General features: G+C 49.1%; 1 protein-coding gene across 1 annotated transcript in view; it reads left to right on the forward strand.

Annotated features, from left to right (window-relative positions):
- Nucleotides 1-10,000, forward strand: part of mapkapk2a (MAPK activated protein kinase 2a) — a 36,465-nt gene that overhangs the window by 13,116 nt on the left and 13,349 nt on the right. The window lies entirely within an intron of this gene.

Here is a 10,000-nt window from a genome sequence, read left to right on the forward strand (position 1 = left end):
GCATACATTTTCCAGTATATATGGTCCCCGGCGGGAATCGAACCGACAACCTCAGCGTTGTAAGCGCCGTGCTCTGCCCACAGCCCACAGAGGACCACTCTTGGGAAGTCCTCAGAAGTGAAAACACAGCATATTCTATTGTTAATTCTATTATTATTATTATTTTATTTTTTTAACGGTTTCCCTTGAGACCAGCCTGATGGTGAAACAGCCAATCCCCTCTGTGTTCCTCTGAAGGAGGAAGTGCAGCCATCATGTGGCCAGTCGACCGGTAGAGCTGCTTCCTCTCTGAGCCGTGTGTCTGTGTGAGGGGAGGAAGGAAGCACTCAGTGTGAGGCTGAGAGCCTGTTTTAGTTTTATGAATGGCCGCAAGACACACACACACTGCCCTCAGAAGACACACACACACACACACACACACTGCCCTCAGAGAAGACACACACACCACACACACGCACACACACAGCCCTCAGAGAAGACACACACACACACACACACACACACTGCCCTCAGAGAAGACACACACACACACACACACACACACTGCCCCTCAGAGAAGTCAAGACACACACACACACACACACACACACACACACACTGCCCTCAGAGAAACACACACACACACACACTCACACACTGCCCTCAGGGAACACACCACACACACACACACACTGCCCTCAGAGAAGACACACACACACACACACTGCCCTCAGAGAAGACAAACACACACACACACACTGCCCTCAGAGAAGACACACACACACACACACACTGCCCTCAGAGAAGACAAACACAACACACACACACACACACACACACACCACTCCCCTTAGAGAAGACTGCTAGTAAGCTATTGTTTTTCTAAAACCTGTTTCCATAAAACTTTATGCGCATTAACTGATTCACATAAGGCAAAAACCACCTCAAGCGAGCGTATGGACTTTGTGTGAATTAGAGGTGATTCGCATTGAGTTTATGTGAATCAAGCCGTTTCCATAAAATTTCTCATGCAAATCATCTCAAACTGATGCAAATCACCTCGAAATGCGAATCAGAATGTTTTATGAAACGCACCTTCTATCTATCTCTCTCTCTCTGCCTCCCTCTCTCTCTCTCTCTCTCTCTCTCTCTCTCTCTCTCTCACTCTATCGTGCTCTCTCTCTTTCTCTCTCTCCTCCCCCTCCTGCCTCCCTCTCTCTGCCTCCCTCTCTCAGCTCCCTCTCCCTCTCTCTCTCCCTCTCTCTCTCTCTCTCTCTCTCTCTCTCTCTCTCTCTCTCTCTCTCTCTCTCTCTCTCTCTCTCTCTCTCTCTCTCTCTCTCTCTCTCTCTCTCTCTCTCTCTCCCCTGTCATTATGAGGAACTGCAGCAGCTAACTGAATGGTGCTGAATGGTCTCCTCCGGAAAGGGAAGTGTGTGTGTGTGTGTGTGTGTGCACATGATTCTCTGTGCCAAAATTAGCTTCATTCAGTTGACTGAGGCGTTGCTCTGTGTGGTGTGTGTGTTCTGTACTTCCCTGTTCCTCCCCCCCTATTATCAACCATGAACATCGATGAGAGGGGGAGGGGGGAGGGGTCTACTCTTACCTGGACTCAGATTAAGACCGTGTTATTAATATTTTATCTTTTTGACCTTCTTTTTACTGTTTTATATACTTCCCCTGCTTTTATATTCATTTTATGCTTGTATATGTTTTTATCCTGTTGTAAAGCAGTTTGAGCTGCATTTCTTGTATGAAAGGTGCTTAAATAAAGCTTTACTTACTTACTTACTTACTTACTTACTTACTTACTTACTTACCTGGTCCCTGGTTGTCCTAGGAGTTAGGCTAAAGCTGTGCTCTCTGTGTTCACCTCACAACCACATGTTTTACCATTTAGCAGAGTTTTTTTTTTATCCAAAGCGACTTCCCATGAGAGATTACAGGGTTACAGTCTCCCTGGAGTAACTCAGGGCTTAAGTGTCTTCCTCAAGGGCACACTAGTGGTGGTGTTCCCAGCTCGGGATTTAAACTCACCGACTCACTATCCACTAGGCCACCACATAATGACCCCACTAGCCTGTGTGTGTGTGTGCGTGTGTGTCTCTGTGTGTGTGTGTGTGTGTGTGTGTGTGTGTGTGTGTGTCTCTCTCTGTGTGTGTGTGTGTGTGTGTGTGTGTGTGTGTGTGTGTGTGAGGAAGAACAAGGATCTGTTCCACTGCTACTTCCTCCCTCACGTGGCGTCGTGACAGCGGATTAGTCAGGTTTGTCATTGAGCAGAAAGAGCCCCTCTTCAACAGGCTAGGCTAGGCTAGGCTAACGCTCATCCTCTGAAGCAGCCGTTTCCTAAACGGTTTAAACGCCCTGATTCACGGGTTCAGGATGAGCACGCACCCTGTGTGAACCAGGCTTCTTCTTCTGTATTAGCTTGACCAGGCCCTGTATGTGTGAACCAGGTGTCTCCTATATTAGCCTGACCAGGCCCTGTCTGTGTGAACCAGGCTTCCTCTGTATTAGCATATTAGCATAGAGGACCAGAGAATAGGGATGAGGAGGGAGATTCAGAATCATGAGGTTTTGTGAATCTCTGGGGTGGAGTTTCCCTTGACGCCTTACACACACACACACACACACACACACACACACACACACACACACACACACACACACACACACACACACACACTATATACATACACACACACACACACACACACACACACACACACACAGTCACACACCGCTTCTCTTACCACTTAACCACAGTCATAGGTACGTGGAAAAACCCCATCTTATCTGGAAACAGGTTACTGGACTTATAACGAATCTCTCTCTCTCTCTCTCCCCCCCCTCTCTCTCTCTCTCTCTCACCTCCCTCTCTCTCTCTCTCTCCCCCCCCCTCTCTCTCTCTCTCCCCCCCTCTCTCTCTCTCTCTCTCCCTCTCTCCCCCCCCCTCCTCTCTCCTCCTCTCAATCTGTCAGAGGAAGTGAGACAGCTGTTTTTGTGGTGCAGGCAGATGGTCACTCTCTCTAGTCTGTGCGTCTCTGATGAGCTCATGTTGTTGTGCAATAGATGACACCTGCTGGCTAGACAGGAGAACGCCAGGGGCAACAACTCCTGTTTGTTTGTTTGTCTGTCTGTCTGCCTGCCTGCCTGCCTGCCTGCCTGTTTGTCTGTTTGTCTGTCTGTCTGCCTGCCTGTCTGTCTGCCTGCCTGCCTGTCTGTCTGCCTGCCTGTTTGTCTCTCTGTGCCCTACCTCTACACCTGAGTCCCCACCTGCCTGTCGTCTTGGTTTCACCATAGTTGATATCATATGAAGTGAGGTACAGTTTGAAACCTGAGCTCAACCTAAACAGGCATTTTCTGCTTGTGTGGGTGTGTGTGTGTGTGTGTGTGTGGGGGTGGGGGGGGGGGGGGGGGGTGTGGGTGTGGGTGTGGGTGGTTGTGGGTGTGATGTGGGGGATATTTGAACACTGACACACAGAGTTATCATGTCAGCAGGTGTGTGTGTGTGTTGCGTGTGAGAGAGAGACGTTTGGGGGATATTTGAACACTAACACACAGCGTTACCATGGCAGCAGGCCCCCCCTCCTCCCCCAGGCGCCTCCCACCGCCAGCCCTCACGCCCAGAGAGAGGTCAGAGGACCCACGTCACAGGAGCGTCACGAGACCAACGCTACGCTGTGTGTCACTGAGACCAGAAACGCTGTGTGTGTATGGGCCTGGTGTGTGTGTGTGTGTGGGGGGGGGGGGGGGGGTGTTAGACTCAGAAACGCTGAGTCAAGACAGGGGAGGACTACAGTTATTATGGTGGACCTACTTATACCCCTCCCCCCTGCTCCATATGGGGTTATGGGCCTGGTGTGGGGGGGCAGGCGGGGGGTGTTAGGGTGTGCAGGGGGGCCCTGTCAGATGTCTTTAATCAGACCAAGCCACAGCGACCCCACAAACATGTTTGTCACTACGTTAAGAAGCCCAAAGCTCAATGAGCAAAAAAACAATACCACACCACACGTTCACAAACACAAACACACACACACACACACACACACACACACACACTTCACACACACACACACACACACACATCTCTTGACTGTGAGTCAGGACAGTGATGTTTAACCCCTCAGGGTTAAGAGGCCTTGCTCACCCAGGCCACCTTACGTCACCCCCCCCCCCCCCCACACACACACACACTACCCAGGCCACACACCCCCCTCCCCCCTCTCCCTAGGGTCCCTGGTCAGAGGCAGGTGGAAGACACAAATCCCTCTCCATCCCAGCCCCCCTCCCCTACTCCTCCTCCTCCAGGCTGGGGGTCTTTGTGTGGGCTGGAGGGGCTCATTGTACCTCCATCTGCCCCCCCCCCCCCACACACACACACACACACACACACACATCCTGTCCCCCCCCCCCCCACACAGCTCACAGCTCAGCCTCAAAGGGCCCACAACAGATGGACGGCACACAGCCACCGGAGGGAGAGAGGGAAGGAGAGAGAGGGGGAGGGAGGGAGGGAGGGAGAGTGACGAGGAAGGAGCGAGAGTGACGGGGAAGGAGGGAAAGAGAGGGAGGAAAGGAGAGAGGGAGAGAGGAGGGAGAGAGGGAGGGAGGGAGGGAGGGTGATGGGGAAGGAGGGAGAGAGAGGGAGGCAGAAGGAGAGAATAATCTTTGTGTGTGTGGAGGGGGGGGTTGGTGATGGGGAGGGGTGATAATTATTTTGGGTGCATTTTGTTTCATGACGCACAAACAGATCACATTTGTCGTTGATAGATGGACATGATGATGATGGTGATGATGATGAAGATGGTGATGATGATGATGATGATGATGATGATGTTTGACTGCTTTGTGTAAATCTGAGGCACAACATTATCCTGTTGTTGACTAAAAATTATATGATGATTATATAATGATTAAAGCACTTTTGAGCTGCAACGTTTGCAGGAAAAGGGCTATACAAATAAAAGTTATTATTATTAATATTATATTATTGTGGTTGTTATGGCAGCGTACAATACAATGGGTGCGTTCGTAAATACGCCCTGAGAGCGTAGTAGCGGGGTTGAAATTCAGAGCGCTGTGCTCCGGGACACACTGGGCGCTCCGGCTGAAAAGATGGTTTAGAGGTCAGAGGGTCTGAACATTCCAACCTAAAACTGTCGGAGCAAGTCGTTGCAAAATGTTATGTTATGGTTGTGGCCTGATTGAGAGTATTAATATTAGTATTAAAGATAGGGCTGAGCTACAGGGGTTTAGTGGAATCTACTCACAGCAGCTCTGTCACCAAACCTGTCAATGTTTTTTTTTTATGGCTAGAGACTAAAACATCTGTAGTGTTTTTATATGTTGGTGTTCAGTTGGCATGGAAGTTCACAATCACATCCTCAGAGCTCTCTCTCTCTCTCTCTCTCTCTCTCTCTCTCTCTGGTGTGTGTGTGTGTGTGTGTGTGTGTGTGTGTGTGTGTGTGTGTGTGTGTGTGTGTTCAGGGGGTTGCCTTGACACAGGTAGGTCCACCCCTGTTTGTTTTATTCTGACAGGTGCTTAAACCCCTGTGCGTGTGTGTGTGCATGTGTGTGTCTGTGTGATGAAATAAAGTGTGTCTATGAGATAAAGCAGTCTATTAAAGGAGAAGGCCCTTCTAGTCTATTAAAGGGGAAGGCCCTTCTAGTCCAGTCTATTAAAGGGGAAGGCCCTTCTAGTCCAGTCTATTAAAGGTGAAGGCCCTTCTAGTCTATTAAAGGGGAAGGCCCTTCTAGTCCAGTCTATTAAAGGGGAAGGCCCTTCTAGTCCAGTCTATTAAAGGGGAAGGCCCTTCTAGTCCAGTCTATTAAAGGGGAAGGCCCTTCTAGTCCAGTCTATTAAAGGTGAAGGCCCTTCTAGTCTATTAAAGGAGAAGGCCCTTCTAGTCCAGTCTATTAAAGGAGAAGGCCCTTCTAGTCCAGTCTATTAAAGGAGAAGGCCCTTCTAGTCCAGTCTAAAGGGGAAGGCCCTTCTAGTCTATTAAAGGGGAAGGCCCTTCTAGTCCAGTCTATTAAAGGGGAAGGCCCTTCTAGTCCAGTCTATTAAAGGGGAAGGCCCTTCTAGTCCAGTCTATTAAAGGGGAAGGCCCTTCTAGTCCAGTCTATTAAAGGAGAAGGCCCTTCTAGTCTAGTCTATTAAAGGGGAAGGCCCTTCTAGTCCAGTCTATTAAAGGAGAAGGCCCTTCTAGTCTAGTCTATTAAAGGGGAAGGCCCTTCTAGTCCAGTCTATTAAAGGAGAAGGCCCTTCTAGTCCAGTCTATTAAAGGGGAAGGCCCTTCTAGTCCAGTCTGTTAAAGGGGAAGGCCCTTCTAGTCCAGTCTATTAAAGGGGAAGGCCCTTCTAGTCCAGTCTAAAGGGGAAGGCCCTTCTAGTCCAGTCTATTAAAGGAGAAGGCCCTTCTAGTCCAGTCTATTAAAGGGGAAGGCCCTTCTAGTCCAGTCTATTAAAGGGGAAGGCCCTTCTAGTCCAGTCTATTAAAGGGGAAGGCCCTTCTAGTCCAGTCTATTAAAGGGGAAGGCCCTTCTAGTCCAGTCTATTAAAGGTGAAGGCCCTTCTAGTCCAGTCTATTAAAGGGGAAGGCCCTTCTAGTCCAGTCTATTAAAGGGGAAGGCCCTTCTAGTCCAGTCTATTAAAGGTGAAGGCCCTTCTAGTCCAGTCTATTAAAGGGGAAGGCCCTTCTAGTCCAGTCTATTAAAGGAGAAGGCCCTTCTAGTCCAGTCTATTAAAGGGGAAGGCCCTTCTAGTCCAGTCTATTAAAGGGGAAGGCCCTTCTAGTCCAGTCTATTAAAGGTGAAGGCCCTTCTAGTCCAGTCTATTAAAGGTGAAGGCCCTTCTAGTCCAGTCTATTAAAGGGGAAAGCCCTTCTAGTCTAGTCTATTAAAGGTGAAGGCCCTTCTAGTCCAGTCTATTAAAGGGGAAAGCCCTTCTAGTCCAGTCTATTAAAGGTGAAGGCCCTTCTAGTCCAGTCTATTAAAGGGGAAGGCCCTTCTAGTCCAACCTATTAAAGGAGAAGGCCCTTCTAGTCCAGTCTATTAAAGGAGAAGGCCCTTCTAGTCCAGTCTATTAAAGGGGAAGGCCCTTCTAGTCCAGTCTATTAAAGGGGAAGGCCCTTCTAGTCTATTAAAGGTGAAGGCCCTTCTAGTCCAGTCTATTAAAGGCGAAGGCCCTTCTAGTCCAGTCTATTAAAGGGGAAGGCCCTTCTAGTCCAGTCTATTAAAGGAGAAGGCCCTTCTAGTCTATTAAAGGGGAAGGCCCTTCTAGTCCAGTCTATTAAAGGAGAAGGCCCTTCTAGTCTATTAAAGGGGAAGGCCCTTCTAGTCCAGTCTATTAAAGGAGAAGGCCCTTCTAGTCTATTAAAGGGGAAGACCATCTGCTTTGTCCAGAATGCTGCAGTCTGGTTTGTACTCTGTCGTTTGAAAACCAGCTCTGTGTTTAATCATCACACACACACACACACACACACACACACACACACACACACACACACACACACACGTGCGCGCGCCTTCTCGCCATCGATGACTAAGCGGTGACAGTAGCACTCTGTCACGGACGTTAACCAGAAGCCCTCACATGCTGGCCAGCCACCCCACATCCGCCCACACACACACACACACACACACACACACACACACACACACACACACACACACACACATACACACACACACACACATACACGCACACACACACACACACCGACATTAAACACACTGCTACACACATACACACACACACACTGATGCTAAACACACTGCTACACACACACAGACACACACACACACACACACACACACACACTCTGCTGCAGACCCTGACGTCAGCCCTCCCAGCCTGGGACTGCAGGGTCTATGGGTTCATCTCAGCAGCCTTTATAAAGCTGTATGGTATGATATAAACAGGGTTTAATCTCAGCAGCCTTTATTAAGCTGTATGATGTGATATAAACCAGGGTTTAATCTCAGTTCCTGTAAACACTATGGCCCGGTTTCACAGACGAGACTTAAGAGGTCATCATCAGGGTCAGAGGTCACAATCAGGGTCAGAGGTCAGGGTCAGAGGTCATATTTCAGGGCAGGGGGTCAGGGTCGTGTGTTGTTTAAACAACCTTCCTCTTGACCTCCAAATCACGGTGAGCAAAAGCTACCACGCAAGACGCCGGCCCGCTCATTGGGAGCAATTTGGGGTTTAGTGTCTTGCCCAAGGACACCTCGACATGTAGACAGCCGGTGATCGAACCGCTGACCTTGCGATCGTTAGACGTCGGCTCTACCTCCTGAGCCACAGCCGCCCGAGGTTGTTTAATCAACCTTCCTTAGTCTTGACTTCCGAATCACTGTGCGAGTGAAAGCATTAATAAACATGCTCTCTCATTTGGACTTAAAACATCGGCCCTCAGGACAACATCTATAATAATAAAATGATGTTTTATTTGCCATGCAATCAACTTGTCAATCAGTTGTTGGAATTCTGTAATTTTTTGCTCTAGGCAGAGACACAGCTAGTGTGCGTCGTGGGTTACAATGCTACATCAATCCAGGGTTCCCACGGGTCCTTGAAATCCTTGAAAGTTTGTGAATTTGAGAAAAAAAAAGTCTTAAAAGATTTTGAAAATAGACATGGGTCATTGAAAGTGCTTGAATTCCCACCCCTCTCTCTCTCTCTCTCTCTCTCTCTCTCTCTCTCTCTCGCTCTCTCTCTCTCTCTCTCTCTCTCTCTCTCTCTCTCTCTCTAAAATATATAATGTTTTACTCAGCTCGTCAACTAGTAAATAAGTCTCTATATTGCTTAACGTTACACATATTTCACTATATTTGTTTTGCTGTGCTGTGGTAGAGAAGGCAAGAGACCATCTAGTGTTCACACATTCAAGCCTCTCTTTTTAATTGCTGTCTGTGAGCGGATAGTTCCTATTATATAAATTCTCATCTAGATCTGTCTCAAACTATGCCGTGTTGGGTCCTTGAATTTGAGGGAATTGAGTCTTGAAAGTTCTTGAAAATTGCTTGAATTTGATGTTTCAGAAGGTGTGGGAACCCTGTCAATCTGTTCTTTCTCAGCTGAAGGTGGCACGCATGTTTTCGTGAGTGGGTGACCTGGCTGTTTCTCTCTCTCTCTCTCTTTCTCTCTCTCTCTCTCTCTCTCTCTCTCTCTCTCTCTCTGGAACAGACAGGCCTTTTATAGCAGGGCCACTGCCCTGAGGCCGGCTAGCAATCGGAAGGTCGCTGGTTCGATCCCCGCCTCAGGAGGCCAGCTGCATGTGAGCTTAGTGACTGGAGGGCTGCTGGCATCATATCTAAGGTGCCCACCACTGCCGTTCTGCCCTTGAGCAAAGCACTTAACCCCTAATTACAGTGTCAGTCAGGATGGGTTAAGCTGGTCTTAGGGCTAGGTAGCTGGTCTAGTAGCTGGGGCGGCGGTAGCCTGGTGGTTAGAGAGGCCAACTAGCAATAGAAAGGTCGCTGGTTCGATCCCCGCCTCAGGAGAGAGCTGCATGTGCCCTTGAGCAAGGCACTTAGCCCTTTTTTTTCCGGGAACGCCGACTATGGCTGAGCCTGTGACTATGGGAAAATGGTGAAGGGAAAAAAGACCAAATTCCAACAATTGACGGACAAGTTCACCGCCTGGTAAATAAAACACTCTTCTATTCTTCCTCTTCAGTGGGCGGGGGTTGGCCTTGTTGTTGTTCCCATGGACGGGGGCTTGGGGGGGGCACGTGGGGGGGCTTGGCACTCGTTCCTATAATAACCCAAGTAGTATGAGACTCAGTGACAGTGGGCAGGAATGGAATGCGAGATAGAGGGAGGGAGGGAGGGAGAGAGAGAGGAGAGAGAGGGTGATGGGTGGGAGAGAGAGAGACAGAGAGAGAGAGGGCGACAGAGAGAGAGAGAGAGAGAGAGAAAGAAAGAAAGAAGGAGAGAGAGGACGACTCAGGGCGAAGGCCGCCGGGCAGAATTCTTCCCACTGCGTGTCACACCACGTCACAGCCTAACTAACCCAC

This window comes from Nansenia antarctica, assembly GCF_963989245.1.
Source record: "Nansenia antarctica genome assembly, chromosome: 18".
Taxonomy (NCBI): Eukaryota; Metazoa; Chordata; class Actinopteri; order Argentiniformes; family Microstomatidae; genus Nansenia; species Nansenia antarctica.